Below are 17452 nucleotides of genomic sequence, written 5' to 3'. Positions count from 1 at the left end.
GACACTCCATTGCTCCTCTCTCGATGTTGCAAGCATCGCAAAAGAATTAATTTTGAGGGAGATTTTGCATATTTTTCATTAATAGCGAGGATTTCTGTGGTAAGTCGATATGTGCATACGTAGCTTGCGGGTGCACTGGCCGATTATTTAATGCCTAAAAACCTAAAGCTTTTCAATTGCCTCAAAAAAATTCTTTCCATTTAATTTACTCACCCATCTTTTAGTATCGCGAGCAGGTGAGCATGCTATGATTGAGGAATTGGTTTCAAGTTTTGAACAAGATTAGCAAAACAAATTCAAGGTAAATATGAAATTGCATGCAAAAAATATTTGAAGGGATACATACTATGACATTTAAGACATCTGTTACGGCAAAAAATATCCTCTAAAACGCTTATTGAATATTCGGATAAGTGACGTATATCCTTAATGTACTTTCCTTGCACTGCGTTATTAACATTATGAAAGGTTCATTAAATTCATTTTACCCTGCATTCCCAATGATTTTAAGATATTTACATACTTCATATATATATTGGTTGGTACATAGTATCTTATACACGTGTGAATATGTCGTTTAGCTCTATTAGCTTAAAAACGAAGCTTTGCACTTTTTATGCATACGCACTAGGTGGTATATATTCGTGCTTATGGGTTAGACTGGTTAACCATGCAAATGCCAATATCCGATGCTATAGACAGCTTTTAATAGTTCTATCAATTTTCCAAAATGTCAAAGATATTCCATTTTATGTTCCTTTTGAAAACATCATGAACAAGCATTCAATGAGTACAATTAGGACTGAAATTGGTGTAGTGGTTCTTAGTATAAGAGTACAGAACTGTTAGGATTCTTGAAATATGCAAAGATATGGTATGTATGATGACACTTATAGTATAGCCAATTGCCGCGTCTATAGGCTGGCGCAAACGGATTTAGATGCGAAGTCAGATAGGATTGATAAATCCTGGCTCTGAGGCATGGCTTGTTAAGTACAGAATACGTACAAATTGGCTGACGGATTTGCTTTTCTTTGGGATTTTAGGCTCCACACTTGTGGGTAGGGTAAGGGGTGATTAAACCAGGAAAAATAATATTTTGCTGGCTTCTTTGTTATGATAGTATCAACTATGTAAGCTTATATAGCTTTGAATCATTTAAAAGATTTTGAATGTATTTAGAAAAAATATATTCTACTTTTATTGGCTTTTATAAAGCTATAATTCATATGGTGGGTATATAGTCGTTTGAATATGCAATATAACCGGGCAGTAGAAATATATATACACTAAATTGGTCATAATTTAATGAAACGTAATATTTGCATATTCAATTCAACATCTTGCACATGTCTAGTTCCTGTCAGCTAGCACTATGGACCACAAGAGTCTCATCCCAATGGCAAAGTCCAATCACCTCAATTACATAATCATAGTGCAAAATTTGATCTCAAGTTGCAGAGTATGAGTTTTTGTACCCAAATCTTCAAAGGTCATTCAATGAATGTACAAATGTATTGTGGTTTAAGAACTGTTTCCCTGATAGATGAGCATGTTGTGGATCCTAGTGTAGGTGGTTATTTAAAGCATATTCCTTCAAATAATTCGGTATCATTATAATGGCCAACTTTGGTACCAAGACTGTTCTAACTAATGCTACATTTTCCCAGACAATATTTATTTCAGGCTATTTTAAACATATACGGAAATAGTTACGGACATGGACATTAATATCCATCATTTAACAACATGCTTATTTTTGCAAGGCATTTATAGTTATTTGTTTGTTAAATGAGCGGACACTATTGCGTATTAGGGCATACAGAATGGATATTGCGTATTAGGGCATATATTATGAGACATTAGGAATTACATAGTTGCAATTAACCCATGATCACATTTTGTGGCCACAGGGTACAATAAGGATGGCTATTATCTTAATAGACACATTTAATCATAAGAGAAATTAGGGAGAATTCTGGTTGGACAAATCTGTAAAAGCTTGCAAGTAAACATCTCAAAAACTCTAACTAACCCCCCTTAAATAATGACCATTATTCAAAAACGGGCTATTGTATTACAAATCTGTAAAATGCGTTGGAAGCAGAATTTATTTTTACGCATTTTGACACCTCATTTGATACGATAGCTCAGAAAACAATAAAACACCGGTCAATTTAATGTAGTGAGGACCAGATTTGAAAATTGCACTTACAACAATACAAAAACACTCAGATATCATTACACAGATTTCCTTCCATTATACTGAATACAAATCAATAGAATTTACTGCAACTTCCAAATCTTGGGTTGGGCTGCAGCGTGCTGTGACGTCATTATTTAGACAAGTGCTACAAATGAGATGTCAAAATGCGCAGAAATAAATTCTGCTTCCAATGGATTTTACAAATTTGTAATACAATCGCCCGATTTTGAATAATGGCCATTATTTAAGGGGGGTTAATTACTTTTTTGAGATGTTTATGACTTCAGCACTTGGTCAAAGGTGTAAAACTTTACACAAAAATAACAAAATCTTAAAAACATTTTAGCACAAAAATATCTGTTCAGTGTTTATTTTGCTACCTCATTATAATCATCATGATTATAAGGCTATTGAAATAATCGTATAACATATGGCGCCTTAGGAAAACTAACATCCCTAACTTGATTATCGTGATTATTGTATGTAGTTGTGGTTGTTTTACATTATGAGCGAGCGAATAACTACATAATAAACGTTTTATTGAACGTTTAATTGAATGCAAATAAAGCATAATATTACTCGTATATAAAAAAAAAATACAAAATACATTTGTTGCAGATTGGGGTATTATAGCTAAATATAAATTATATTTGAGGAAATATCCATAGTATCGTAACTTAGGTTAAAGTATTTGGGAAAGGTTAGACACGTCAAGCTTTGCTTTGTTGATAGGATTATCTGAAGGGTTTGGTAGCATCATTTTGTTTTACTTCAATTGTCTCTTTTAATCACCCTGTATAAATCTGATTGCTAGTTACTCTCTTAAAAATATTTTACAGGAATAAAAAGGTCACAACACAACAAATTACTCAGATTGAGATACTCAACAATGAGCTCATATTAATAACAAATACCCTCAATATTGAGTAATATTCATCAATATGAGCTCAATGTTGGGTATTATTTCCTCAATTTGAGTAATATTTTACTCGTTTTGTTGAGTTGTGACCTTTTTACTCATGTTGAGTAAAATATTTTTAAGAGTGTATCTGTGACAAATCACACTGTAAATATAGTATTAAATTGGGATAGATTTGACATATTTTCTATTAGTTTTGTACCACAAAGAAAGTATACATTCCTTTGATTGGCCATACGACACCACCCATACATGAGGTGATACAGTATAGTATGCATATACCCATTCACCATTACATCAGACATCCTGCATTGGGGAACCAGGGAACCCCTTTCTACAAATGAGCAGCACTCATTTAAAACATAAAGCAACAGAGCAACGTTGCTTTTGTTGTCTTTGATTTATAATGACATTAAGGGCTGGGGTATGAGCGACCTTGAAGCTCCGGTATCTGGAGAGGGGAAGCAATGAGTTACCCCAAATCACAGCGGCAGGTAGTGACTGGGCCGCCGAGTGCTAATATATATTTATTTTGAAGGTTCGTGTTTGTTTTAAATTTTGGGGCGTTTTTCCAAAATTTGATATTTTTGGTCATATTTCAAAAAAGCGACATGCCAAAGACAACTCTTTGGGCACACAGTTTGTTATTGTTATTGCAGTTCTTTTCCACATACCTACGTTAACATTCGATTGGGTGATTTACTAATATTATATATTTTATGACTGCAATTTGGCGTTTTCAATGCGTTTTACACGTATCATGAAATTAACGCAAATATCTAGTCACGCTGCTTTTAGAATTTTTACCTGATCGTCGGCTTTTGCAGGCAACAGAATGCAGATTGGCTCACGATAGATGTCGTATTCCTCTATGTGGTTCACTCATTGATAAAATGAGTTTGCATTCCTTGTAACAACACACACATTGCCGTCTGGAAACCGGGTCTGGTACTGATTTTGGGACAGCCAATAGACTTCAGCGCCGTATCAAATCTCATAAAAACCACACGACTGACGACTATGTGTTTATGTTTCCCGCACGAAAGCTTGTGTCTACATCTATTACTATACTTCTTTGGAAACGTTGACCTTTGACCATTCTTTTTGTATAACGCCCTGATATGACCTTGATATGTTCGCTTGATTGGGTACGTTATAGCATCCATTTCATTGAGGTGTTAGGACTTGGTCAGTATAATACTTGCAGGGATACAATAGTTTAACATGGTGTGTGAGCATGGTGAAAGACTCATTATTGATTAGGCGCGAACATATTAAAGGCACAGGTCCTTTGCGTGTATAGCAGAAAATTAATAATAGAATGTGTGAATAGAATGTTTGGAATTTTGCAACTAAAATACTAACTGCATTCTGCATTATGTATTTATTTATTTATTTAGGCCTATGCCTATTTATTTTATTTACTGACTTATTTATTTATTTTATTTATTTGGTATATTAGTTAGTAGGCCTAGTTAGTAATATTCCATGATAGGCCTACGTCGGTTTATTATTGATTGTTGATAACTTGACAACTTGATTGATTGATCGATTGATAGTCATTTCACATTATATTCCTAGTTTATAGGCCAATTTGAATAACATCGTACATTAGATAAATAGACCTATCAGTATTGATTTATTCTATTCAGCAATATCAAGGATTACTATCAAACTTCTCATAGCTGATTGTCAGTTGGCTCAGTGGTAACGCAGTAGGTTTTACAACACCGAGGTCCCGGGTTCGATTCCCACCTCTGCCTATTTTTTGCAAGGCTGAGAAAAAAATGAAATTTCTGGACTGCAAACTTATTTGGCGCGCGATCTGAGCTGGTCCTTTTCTGGTGGCTGTGTCTGTTACAGGCACACTCCCTCTGCATCCAAACCAGGTTCACGCTCATTACACCTCCCTTAACAGATCAGGTTCTGAATAGGTAAGTAGATTTACGCAATCAAATGATATCCGGCATATAATATGCGGGGGAACCTTCTGAGAAAAACCCGTTTTGTTCTTTCTTGTCTGGTGTTAAGGTTAAACGAGGTATTGTTGGTAGAAGCAGTAAAAAATCGATTTTCATTATCTAAATCAATATATTATTGAAAAATAACACTTCGATGTTTTGCAAAAGTTCATTCTACAAATCATGTACTTTGCAAACTTGCTTGATTTATTGTTGTGAATGAGTTATGTACGTTTTACAAAAGTGCTGTTGTTTCAGCCCTCTTTATAACATAACTCAAGAACCACAGGACCTACAAAAGTATATCTGTGATATTGGAATTCTTCTACACACTCGCTATGAAATGATCAATGCAATTTTTGCCAAAGACCACTACCATTCACAAGATGTTGTGAACTCCAAATCGCAACAGTTTAAAATAGTTGTGTTTCTTAATTTCTCAAGTGCATAGGTTTCACTTTTTAAATAAGGACTGTTTTGTAAATCTGTTTTTATTGTTTTATGTAACACGGGATTCAATGACTAGCCTAGATACAACTATTCTTTGACGCAACGCAAGAAGTGGTATTTACACCCATCCGCGGATAGGTCACTCAAAAAGTTTAAGACTGACTGAAATTTGATGACACTTGAGCATTCAGATGGAACTTAATTGGGCGAAATTAGACATTGCGTTTGCAAGAAACATTCATCCTATAGTTTAAGACAACATCAATAGAAATGAATAATTAAATTTATTGCCATCACGTTTTCTTTTCAAATATTTTCAATTGATCAATTTATATCAACTACTGTGTCATCTTTTGTGTAACATTTAACAATATATCTATATTAATGTAGGTCACCAGCTTGACATGAAGTAAATACATTCAAACTAAAACGGATAAGTTTAAATTAATTTACAACGATCCCATCAAGAGAATGCTCTTATCTCCTGTTTCTATCTATATGCTGGTAAAGATGAGCCCTCTGACCAAGCCGAGCTGACCTCATTTAGTTTATATTCATACATGAAAAGGACTGGCTGAAGAATCATTGGTAAAAAAATTATGTGCAGTTAAATAATATCTTAACAGACATCTTAACATACGTTATAGTATTTCTTTTCTCGGTTTTTTTCTTTCAGATTTTTAGATAACAGACACTTAAACGTAACGCATCACACGCAATCAGCATGGTGGTACATAAGGCCAACTCAGGCTGCCTTTAGATTACAGGTGATGAGAGAGTCCATTTAATAGATTATATTAGAATCAATAAGAATTCACCTTCATACCGCTAGTCTCCCGAGATACTAGCCTAAATTGAACGACTCAATTGTAAATTGAATAATTGCAAAGTGTCTCTGGATTTGTCCTCACTTACTCTATAATGCTAAATGACCCGGAATACGTTAGACCTGCAATTTACACAAAAATGTTGGGAGTTCTTTTCTTGTTCACCATGTTCAAATACGAAATACCAAGGGATTTTGCCTGCTTAGTTTTATCTACAAAAAAGGGTAAACGAGTCGGTATTGTACGTATTCATGTTTGAAAAAGGCTCATGTAGGTTAAATAATGGATCAAAGTACAGGTTGAAAGAATTCTGTCAATTTAGTTTATTCTAAGCCTCGTGTTAACATCAAAGTCGGGACTATCTACGGTAAGAAACACTTTCTAGATTCAATTATTCTACACCACATGTTCAACACTGAGGAATACAATAACTATCAAGTCGTCTAGATTTAATCATTTACTTTTTAGATTATGAGACATACCACACATATTCATTAGTAAATGTAACCTTTTTAGCACTGCATTGTCAATACGTAGATCAATTGTATTATTATACATTAACTATAACATATACAAGATCATCATCTGGGTATGCAAATAGCCCAAATTGCTTTTAATCATATTTTTTCTTTCAGATTACAATAAGTTAATAACAATTATTCTATTATGTAACTGCTTTCATCGTTGTATCCTCATTGATAAAAATATTTAATGTTTCGATTCAAAATCAACAACAATACGTTTTTGTCATGGATTGATGCAAAGAAGCTCCTCTAGACCTAATTATTTTATTTTCTAGACTACATGAATTGCAACTTTTTAGTTACCGTGCCGACACTCCATTCAAATTATTCTATGCAGAATTGTATTCGGTTTCTAATGGTACTTTTTCATATATCAAGAAATGCCGCTAGTTGTACGTAAATCATAACTTCTTTTATTTACCGTACCAATTACCATGATTACAATAATGCATACATCATACACTCTATAAAAAATCTACATATTCATCATCGATAAGTACAGTCTTTCCAAATTGCTTCTACGTTCATAATTTACAGGTTACCACTGATTACACGAGATGCCATTTATAACCAAAAAAGGAAAAACCCTTTCATCTCATCGACAATAATACCAATTCAATTATTCAACAATACGTGTTCATTGTGGAATAAATCATGTAAATCTAAATTACCCCACGTTATCCCTAGATTTGAATTCATACAAAAAATACCACTTGTTGTACCTTAAATGTATCTTCTTTTACTTTCCGCACGCAGCAATTAGCATCAAGCGTTTCTGGTAATAGCTGAGTAATAGGGTTTTTACCTTCTCTACTAAATAAGGCAATCGATTAACCTACAAAGTGTTCCTAGCGACAGGTGCATTAAGAACTAAAACCAAGAAAAAGGCACCTGATTAATTTTTATGCTAGGGTTTTACACTTCAGCGTGAAACCAATTATAAGCAATGTTTAAACCTCGTCAGAATAGGCATATGTTAATTTTCTGGATTTTTTTCTCTTTGCAGATTACAACATGCCTCTATTTTTTAATATTTCTTAGAGAAAATGGAAGGATCTAGACATGTTACACAAACATAATTATGTATTCTTTTAAAGCTTCAGTTATAGCGTTCCAATTATATTATTACTGGATCAGAATATTGCACTTAACACTTTCATGTTTTTATGATGTAGGGATTTTAACCATCACAAGTCACTCACTAAATGCTGATTAATTTGGCCAGTGTGTGTCATTCGCATCAAATAAAACAATACTTATTATCTCCTCATACGCTGTTATAGCTCTAGTTAATGTAGCAACAAAAGGAGGTTTGGGAACATTGATTCTAATGTATCACCTGCGTAATGTGGATGTAAAATTAGGCGGGATTTCCCAGAGAGGGGATCGAGAAACCAGGGCAACATATGGATGTCTGATAGATAAATGTAGGTGAACAAACTAGGGCAATTTCCTTCCTTGCACATATTGTATGTTATCTGTGATGAAACCAGGCTTGTACGTATGCGTTTATCAAGATACATTAAGTTTCACGTGATGAATTTGCATAAAATTAAGATGTGAAATTTCTAAGTAGCCTAAAGTAGGTATTTTTCGATGATATCAAATCACATTTCTTTCCAAATTCATAACAGTAATATACCTTGCAACAACATCCAAGCATATTCAGAGAATACTTAGTGTAGATCATTTATCGAAACAGAATGTTTAATGTATCAACACCAATACCTGTATACCAAATCACAAATTGTAAGTGGAACTCATAAAAGAAAGCGATCTTTTTTCTTTCATCAAAAGTAACCTAATATAATCCAAGCAGTAAAAGTAATCTGAAGTATGAAAACTTTTCATAGAGGATACAGGGTAACACGCATCGCTTTTCAGACTAAAGGAATCAAAGAACATCAGCTTCATGTGTTGAAAATGTATCTAGAAACGTTTAATGGGCTAACGTTTTATTATTTTCAGATCAGAAACGTTGGGCCATTCTTATCACGACGGCAATAGACAGTAACATAAATTAAGGTAATCCATCATTTAACAACGTGTTTACTTTTGCCAGACATTTATAGTCATTAGTGTTTGTTAAATGAGCGGGCAATCCTTTACAGACTACTGACCAAATGGATATTGCGTATTTAGGGCATACATTATATGAAACATTCAGGATCACATAGTTGCAATTAACCCATGATCACATTTTGTGGCCACAGGGTACAGTAAGGATAGTTATCTAGTATATTAAAATAATGTGATCTGTCGAAAGAGACGAAAGCAGACACCCACCACAAAAACATTATTTGGTGTTTCAGCAACTATAGTAATGATCAGGGGGCTGAACAAACATGTGTTGTTGTAAGACCACTCTATTGTAATGTATTTGTGGAGGGTGTATGACTTTCGCCTCTTTCGTATATAATTTAAATAGATTTGTGGTTATAATGTTACCAAATATCTTTGGAACAAGAGAAACTTCTTAGGTTTAATATTTTTTCATGACTTTTTTTTCGAAAACTTATATATGTATTTATTAAAGTAAGTAATAAAACCCGGGTCGATAAGTTAATTGGACAGGTCACTGTATGGCACAATCAGGAGCAAAACTTATTTTGCGTTTGTTTTTAATGAAACAATGTGGATGAGGATTCCGCTATACGTTTGAAATTTCTGATATAAACCCTTTGAATGCAAGAGAGAAAGATTAGCTTAAATAAATAAATACTAATAAATAAATAAATAAATAAATAAATAAATAAATAAATAAATAAATAAATAAATAAATAAATAAATAAATAAATAAATAAAAATAATTAATTTAATAAAAATAATTAAAAATTAATTAAATTTAATAGTAGTTGAAATAAATTAAATGAAATAAATAAATAAATAAATAAATAAATAAATACGCATTTAAGAGACAAAATATTAATTTAATTTAATTTAATAGTAGTTTAAATAAATTATTAAGTGAAATAAATAAATAAATATATAAATAAATATATAAATAAATACATAAATACATAAATATATAAATACATGAATAAAATAAATAAAATAAATAAAATAAATAAAATAAATAAAATAAATAAAATAAATAAAATAAATAAAATAAATAAAATAAATAAAATAAATAAAATAAATAAAATAAATAAAATAAATAAAATAAATAAAATAAATAAAATAAATAAATAAAGAAAGAAAGAAAGAAATACGCATTTAAAGCCAAATAAATCTTATAGAAAATATAAATAAATTTTTATAAAATAAACATAAAGTAAATATGTAATTATAGGGCAAGAAAACTACTGTACTGAAAAAGCAACTCAAATCAAGTAGTTTTGATTTATTGATCAAATATTGCCAACTGTAACTCCATGTTGTCTGTGCTGAAATAAAATTTCCTGTGCAGTAGTTGTAGTCATTGCCCCTATAATATACATATCTTACTTGTCCCCAATGTGCTATAATTGTTGAGAAAAATGCAAAAATGGGCACAAAATTGGGCAGGGGTGTAGTACCCCCTTAAGGCCAGTGTAATGGGAGAGAACATGGACCTTTTCGAGCATCATTATTTCTGAATTGTATGTCAAAAGTATATAAAACTATACATTTTTGGAAAGGAAATGAGTCACGGAATCCCATGGTGACGTCAGATTTGTTCAAAAATCTCGAGTTTTTGAAAAAATCACAAAAATTCACTTTTTACCCCAATTTTTTTGTGACAACTTAGAAAAAAATCCGTTCGGAGTATAAAAAAATCAGTTAGCTTTTCATAAAGAAGAGACATGAACTTAGGGAAGGTTTTTTTAATTTTTTTGAAAAAAACATGTGAAAAAAGCAATTTTGTCACTCTATTAAGCTAAAAATTGCACAGAATGGTGTATATTTTTGTTTAAAACAAATATTTTGAAAAAATGAGAAAACCTTCCCTAGGCTTTGATGTACTCTAAACGATAGTGCAAAAAGTTTACCTTTTGCTTGCATATTTTTCGAGTTATCTTGTCACAAAAATCGTGCAATATTGTCAAAAGTGAACTCTGAGAAATCGACGTTTTAGTAAAAAAATGTCAAAATTATGCACAAAACGTCCTTATATTTTAAAACGGTAAGACTTTCACGCTTGTAAAAGCTGTATCTGGTGCATGGTCTAAATATGCATCTTTTTGCACCAATAAATCTATAATGTCTGCTTTCAGTGCGCCAAAATTCAAAATAATTACAAAATCTAAGTGGCATTTTGACCGCAAATTTTTGTTTTGTTTACACCACATTTGCTGGCGTGAACAACAAACCGAATGCGCCTAGACTGCGTTGGACATACGCGCAGAGTTGCGCCGCGTCACGCTAAGCGAATCGCGCGCGTAATCAAAATATTTCGCATTCGCGCATTTCTGACTCATTATTTCCCGCCAATTTACTAAGCTGTCTTGAGCCATGTGACTTTTTAGAGTTGAAAAGAGTGAAACAAATCAAGCAAAAATACGAGTAAATATTAGCAAGTTGTATTTTATCAGTTTCAAGTGAAAGAATACATCTTAGTGTTGATAAATATCAAGAAATCTCAAATTCGGGTGTGAACGAATGTGTCTTCCATTACTCTGGCCTTAATAGACACACTTAATCATAAGAGAAACTAGGAAGCATTCTGGTTTGACATCTTTAAACAATATGACTTCAGTACTTTGTCAAAGGTGGTGTTTAATATTTAGAAATAACATTAAAATCCACTGAGTTTTTCAGGACGAAAAATCTGTTCAATGTTTATTTTGCTACCTCATTATAATCACCATGATTATAAGGCTATTGAAATAATCGTATAACATATGACGCCTTGGGAAAAGTACCATCTCTAAGTTGATTACAGTATGAAGTTGTGGTTATTTTAGATTATGAGCGAGCGATTAAACGTTTTATTGAAAGTTCAATCTAATGAAATGAAGCATAATGCTAAGTATCACTCGTATATACAAAAATACAAAATACAATGTAGCGGTTTGGAGCATTTAACAGCGTTATTAACTATATTTGATGAAATCTTCATAGGGTCGTGATGTTTAAGTATTTGGTCAAAGCTACGCTTGTACATGTTGTACAGCAATTATGTTTTGTTGATATGATTACTTACAAAGAGTATGGAAACATCATTTTGTTATACTTCAATTGTCTGTTTTAATCACCATGTATCATCTGATTGATAGTTATCTGTCACGAATCACCATATAATACCAAATTGGGATAGATTTCACACATTTTCTATTAGTTTTGTACCTCAATGACAGTATACATTCCATTGATTGGCCATACGATACCACCCATACTTGAGGTGATACAGTATAGTATACATATGCCCATTCATTATTACATCAGACATCCTGCATTAGGGAACCAGGGAACCCCTTTCTACAAATGAGTAGCACTCATTATAAACGTAAAGCAACAGAGCAGCGTTGCCTTTGTTGTCTTTCATTTATAATGACATCGGCAGATTCAGGTTTTGAATGTGTAAGTAGACTTACGCATTCAAATGGTATCCGGCATAAATGTTGGGGAGCCCCTTCTGAGAATCGGTTTGTTTTTTCTTGTCTGCTTTAAGGCGACGCGATCTTTTGTTGGTCGAAGCAACCAATAAATCGATTTTCATTGTCTAAATCAATATTTTATTGAAAAATAACACTTTAATGTTTTGCAAAAGTTCATTCTTCAAATCATGTACTTTAAAAACGTGCTTGATTTATTGTTGTTATGTACGTTTTACAAAACTGTTGTTGTTTCAGCCCTCTTTACAACATAATTCAAGAATCACAGGACCTATAAAAGTATATCTGTGATATTTGATTCTTCTACACGCTTGCTATGAAATGATCAATGCAATTTGTGTCAAATCTCACTACAATTCGCAAGATGCCATGAACTACCAAATCGCAACAGTTTAAAATAGTTGCTAACCTTAAGGCTATGTTTCAATGTTTCTTAATTTCTCAAGTGCATATTCCCGACTTTTTTAAATTTTTTATTTAACGACTGTTTTGTAAATCTGTATTAGTTCATTAACAATATAACACGGAATTCAATGACTAAATAAAACTCAGGACGCAAGAAGTAGTATTCCCACCCATCCACGGATGGGTCACTCAAAAATCAATCAATGGAATTTGTAAATTTCTTGTCATCACATTAAAAAAAATATTTGTAATCGATCTATTGATGATTTATATCAACCACCGTATCACCTTTCGTGTAACCCGTCTTGTTTGTGTAACATTTAATAATAAAACTTAATATGTAGGTCGCCAACTTGACATGAAGTTAATACATTAAAACTGCACCGGACAAGCTTCAACTAATTTACCACAATCCCATCAAGAAATGCTTTTTATCTCCTATTCTATTTGTATGCTGGTAAAATGGGCCCTCTGACCAAATCGAGCTGACCTCATCTAGTTTATAATCATTCATATAAAGGACTGGCTGAAGAAACACTGGAAAATAATTAAGTGCAGTTAATTAATATCCTAACAGACGTCGGAATAGACATCTTAAAATACCGTAGAATTCCATTTTCAAGCATAAATGCCTGTAAATAATCAGACACTCTCCACAAAAACAGTGCAATATATTGACTATTAGTACAGCCCCTGTATTGTATATAGTTGATTAAACACCAAATAATGTTTCTGTGGTGGGTATCTGCTTTTGTCTCTTTCGTAAAAAAACACAAATAAACAAATCACTCATTTAGAGGTATACCGTAAACGTTCGCCTAATGGCGCTTTTGGATTCTTAGAAATGTGAGAGCGCCATCCTTGTAAAATCTCAACAGCATTAAGGATACGTGTATGTTAAATTGAGCAACCTGGACATAATGCCTCAGAAAAAATATCGTGACATGACCCAATACTTTAGGTTACTAGGTTAGTTGCTAGAGCAGCAAATGTTTTGGGGTTTCTTCAGGTATTCTTTCTCAAAGTGCCATTAATTTGTAAATCGATTCATACGTTATACCTATTACTCATTTTGGTAAATCTTTTTATAACATTGTAATTTCTTCATATTTTTTTTAAATATTCTTCAGTTCAAAATTACACCCTTCTATTGTCTGACCCGTTAGCTCAGTCGGTAGAGGATGCGTCTTGGATGGTGAATGGTACTTGTTCGAATCTTGATTTCTGCCCCCACTTTTATGTGAAGAAGGGTCAAGAAATGTTTTTGGATTTTGTCCCCATTTTACGAACGAATATTGTGAATTTTTTTAAATTTAATTTTAATTTTCTTATTTTTTTAGATAAATAGGCACTGCGAACAAACGGCAACAAAACCGCTGACAAAATTTGCTCCACCTGCTACCTATCAATGCGTGATATATTCCACTACATTTAACAGTTAAATGACCTTGGAAAATAGAACGGCCTCAATGTTTCAAATTGTGTACCTACATTACTTATTATTCATTTATGCATTATGAATGATCAGCTATTTTTTCTTTTCTTAAAAGGATCGAACCCAAGTAGATCAGACCATTGATCATAACTATCAGACCACGAAGTAGTTACATAACTCCGTGATGGTATCGGAACCAAGCACTGTTTGTATGGCGATCATTACGATCACGATATTTTGGTATGCCTTTTTGTGTACTGATTGTTTCGATCGTGGTTCATTACTTAAGCGCGTGATCCCGTTGACATAGTAACATTACGTAACTTCGATACCGGGCTTCGATACTATAGTTGTTGAGTGCACATAATATGGAAAGCCATTGGGGTATTGTGTGCCTTCCAAAGCGCCTTATAACATGTTCTCATTGTGTTGTGGAATCCTAGCCAGTATTCAATGATAGCTATAGAGGCCTTGCGTTTATCGAAACAAAGGATTTGAACCGATTTCTTCCCCGCAGCACAGAGAACCTATTCTTGAGGGCACTCTATTCACGTGGTTTCTTTTCCAACGCTAAAAGATCACGAATTTTGGTGGTTTGCAAATGAAAAGTGTCCGCACTATCGATTGATTACGTAACTGTTATGAATAATTTTATAAGGTTTTTCAATGCAATCGCCTCGACCCATTAAGGTGCGCTTCAGACTCCGTATTGTACGTACAATATTGTATGTACAATATTTTTCGTGACGTCAAAAAGTATTGCACGTCCAATAAATATACGTGCCACGACGAGTTGAATCAGATTAAATAACGCGCTATATAATATAAAACCCTGACGGTTCATTGTTTGCTAAATCCAAGCGAGGTCACCCGAAAATCTATGCAAGAGAAATTTCTACTGCTGCTGATGAAAAATCCTAGATGCGTTTGGAGGTTTTTCTGCACTTTACCAGTAGGCCTAATAAATTCATTAAAAAATAAAATAAAATAAACATTTAGAGGGAATGTTTTACTCACTGCTCATCTGATCCACTTTCCCAGGAAACTAAATACCGATACTCCTTAGTTTTATCCTGACTTTCCAGACATAATTATGAGTAAACATCAAATTTAATGTTTACAAAAAATCAAATATATATATATTCTTTTGCACTTTGTAAATAAATATTAATATTAATAAAAAATGTATAGGCCTAAACATTAAAAAAAAAAGGGGGCCTAAGAGTATGTCTATTTTTAATCATATACTAATTCCGCCATTCCCAAACATATTTTATATATGAAATCGTGTAAAAACAGACCACTTGTAAATTGGAACCCCAAATTCCAATCAAAAATAAAAACAACTTTGTTGTCAAATATACTAGGCCTATACATTGTATTACAGGAATTTAATAGATGGTGCATTTTAATAAATAAATAGATTAACACGGATAACGGACGAGAAATATTTGGCAATACCGGATTTACCACAGAGCCAGTGGATAAAGAAATTAATTAAAATTAGACCAAATTAAATGAGAAAATGAAAGCAAGGACATTTGGCGAAGTATTGTTTTAGAATGCGAAGGAGTCCTAAATGTTACCCAGGCCCAGGACACTGATTAATGTAAATTCGACCCATAGTTATTTTGTCTACTTTTGCCAGCATTCAACCTGTTCAATGTAATTTATGCCTATTTTCAATAAAATTCCGAAATCTGACGTACGGTAGGCCTATCAACGTTGTATCGTGCACAAATTATGATTCGAGACTATTTCATTTGACACGGTTGTATGGATTTCAAAAGATCGGTCCTATAATAGATATCGAATAGAGAATTACAGCAGGAGGCTTTGAGGATGCCGTAATCCTCTTGATAATCAACCAATCAGAGAGACATATTTCAGAAATATGTTCGTATAGTTGAAACTCTTTCAATATTTTAAGTAATCGCGTTTCACATTTAGCAGCACTTTGGCTTGCAATAAAGCCACGAAGGGTCGGTAATGCTGATATACGATTTCAGTCAAATATTGGTGCAAATATACGATTTCGGTCAACTATTTGGCTATTCTTTGCCCAAAATTATGAAATGTTTATTAGTAACAACTCTTAGGAGGGTTTTCGAGTAATTTTAACGAAATAATGAGGTAAAATAAAAGAAAGCCCACTTACAATCTTGGACGCTTAACTGTGGTGTTCTAGGGGAATTAAAATATCACAATTAACATGTTTAATTCAAAATCGTTGTCCTACAAGCACGTGTTAAATGGCTCGATTCACATTAGGTATAAGTTGGGACATTGTCAGATTGTGTGGACATTACAATACAAACAATAAGGTTAAAAACCCATTTAAAAATGATTTTAAAAGATCGTCTATTTTGTAGCTTACACTGATTAGACCAAATATCTGCCTCTGACGAAAAAAAATGTTTTCCATGCTGATTTGTTTTTGTAACGAGTATATCATTTCAAAAAGAAAGTAATAAAGGCGGATATTACTTTTTAAAATCTCAACGCATTACTATTAATAGGCCTATAATTAATGAAAAAGTATAGAAGGCGTTGCATCCGGGTCTACAGGCCTACAAATAATACTTAAGAAACTGACTAAATCAATATATGACTAAATATAAACGAATCTCTAAATCAATTAATCAATCAGTAATCAATCAATCAATAAATAAATAAATAAACAAATAGGCCTAAATAAATAAATCTATAAATAAATAAATAAATAAGAACTGAATGTGCCATTTATATTATTATTACAATTTTAATATTTTTTTATATTAATATCAGTATTAATATTATTAACTTTAAAGGTGCCCATTGATTATAATAATTCAAGACAGTTGAATACAAGAAGACATAAAAGATGTTCATCATTCCGTGCACGAACACTGCACTAAATTTACCACTCTTAGAAATTTGGCAACCCGTATCAATTAAGCAACCAATGATTGTGGCAAAATATATATTTTCCCGGTACATACTTTTTATTGTACGTGCAATACTTTCTGACGTCACGAAAAATATTGTACATACAATATTGTACGTACAATACGGAGTCTGAAGCGCACTTAATACATATTATCTGTATTATCAAAGTACTTGGAATAGCAATACGGTGAGTTCACTGAACTACGCCCTAATGCTGATGGAGTTTTAATAAAAATCTGCGTTAATCCTCTCATACATAC

At 32.7% G+C, this 17452-nt stretch overlaps 1 protein-coding gene across 1 annotated transcript in view; it reads right to left on the bottom strand.

Annotated features, from left to right (window-relative positions):
• The window catches only part of LOC140151062 (integrin beta-1-like), a 149276-nt gene that overhangs the window by 105700 nt on the left and 26124 nt on the right, over positions 1-17452 (bottom strand). The window lies entirely within an intron of this gene.

The sequence above is a fragment of the Amphiura filiformis genome, chromosome 4 (assembly GCF_039555335.1).
Source record: "Amphiura filiformis chromosome 4, Afil_fr2py, whole genome shotgun sequence".
Classification (NCBI taxonomy): domain Eukaryota; kingdom Metazoa; phylum Echinodermata; class Ophiuroidea; order Amphilepidida; family Amphiuridae; genus Amphiura; species Amphiura filiformis.
This window is presented reverse-complemented; position numbering and strand designations above follow the sequence as displayed.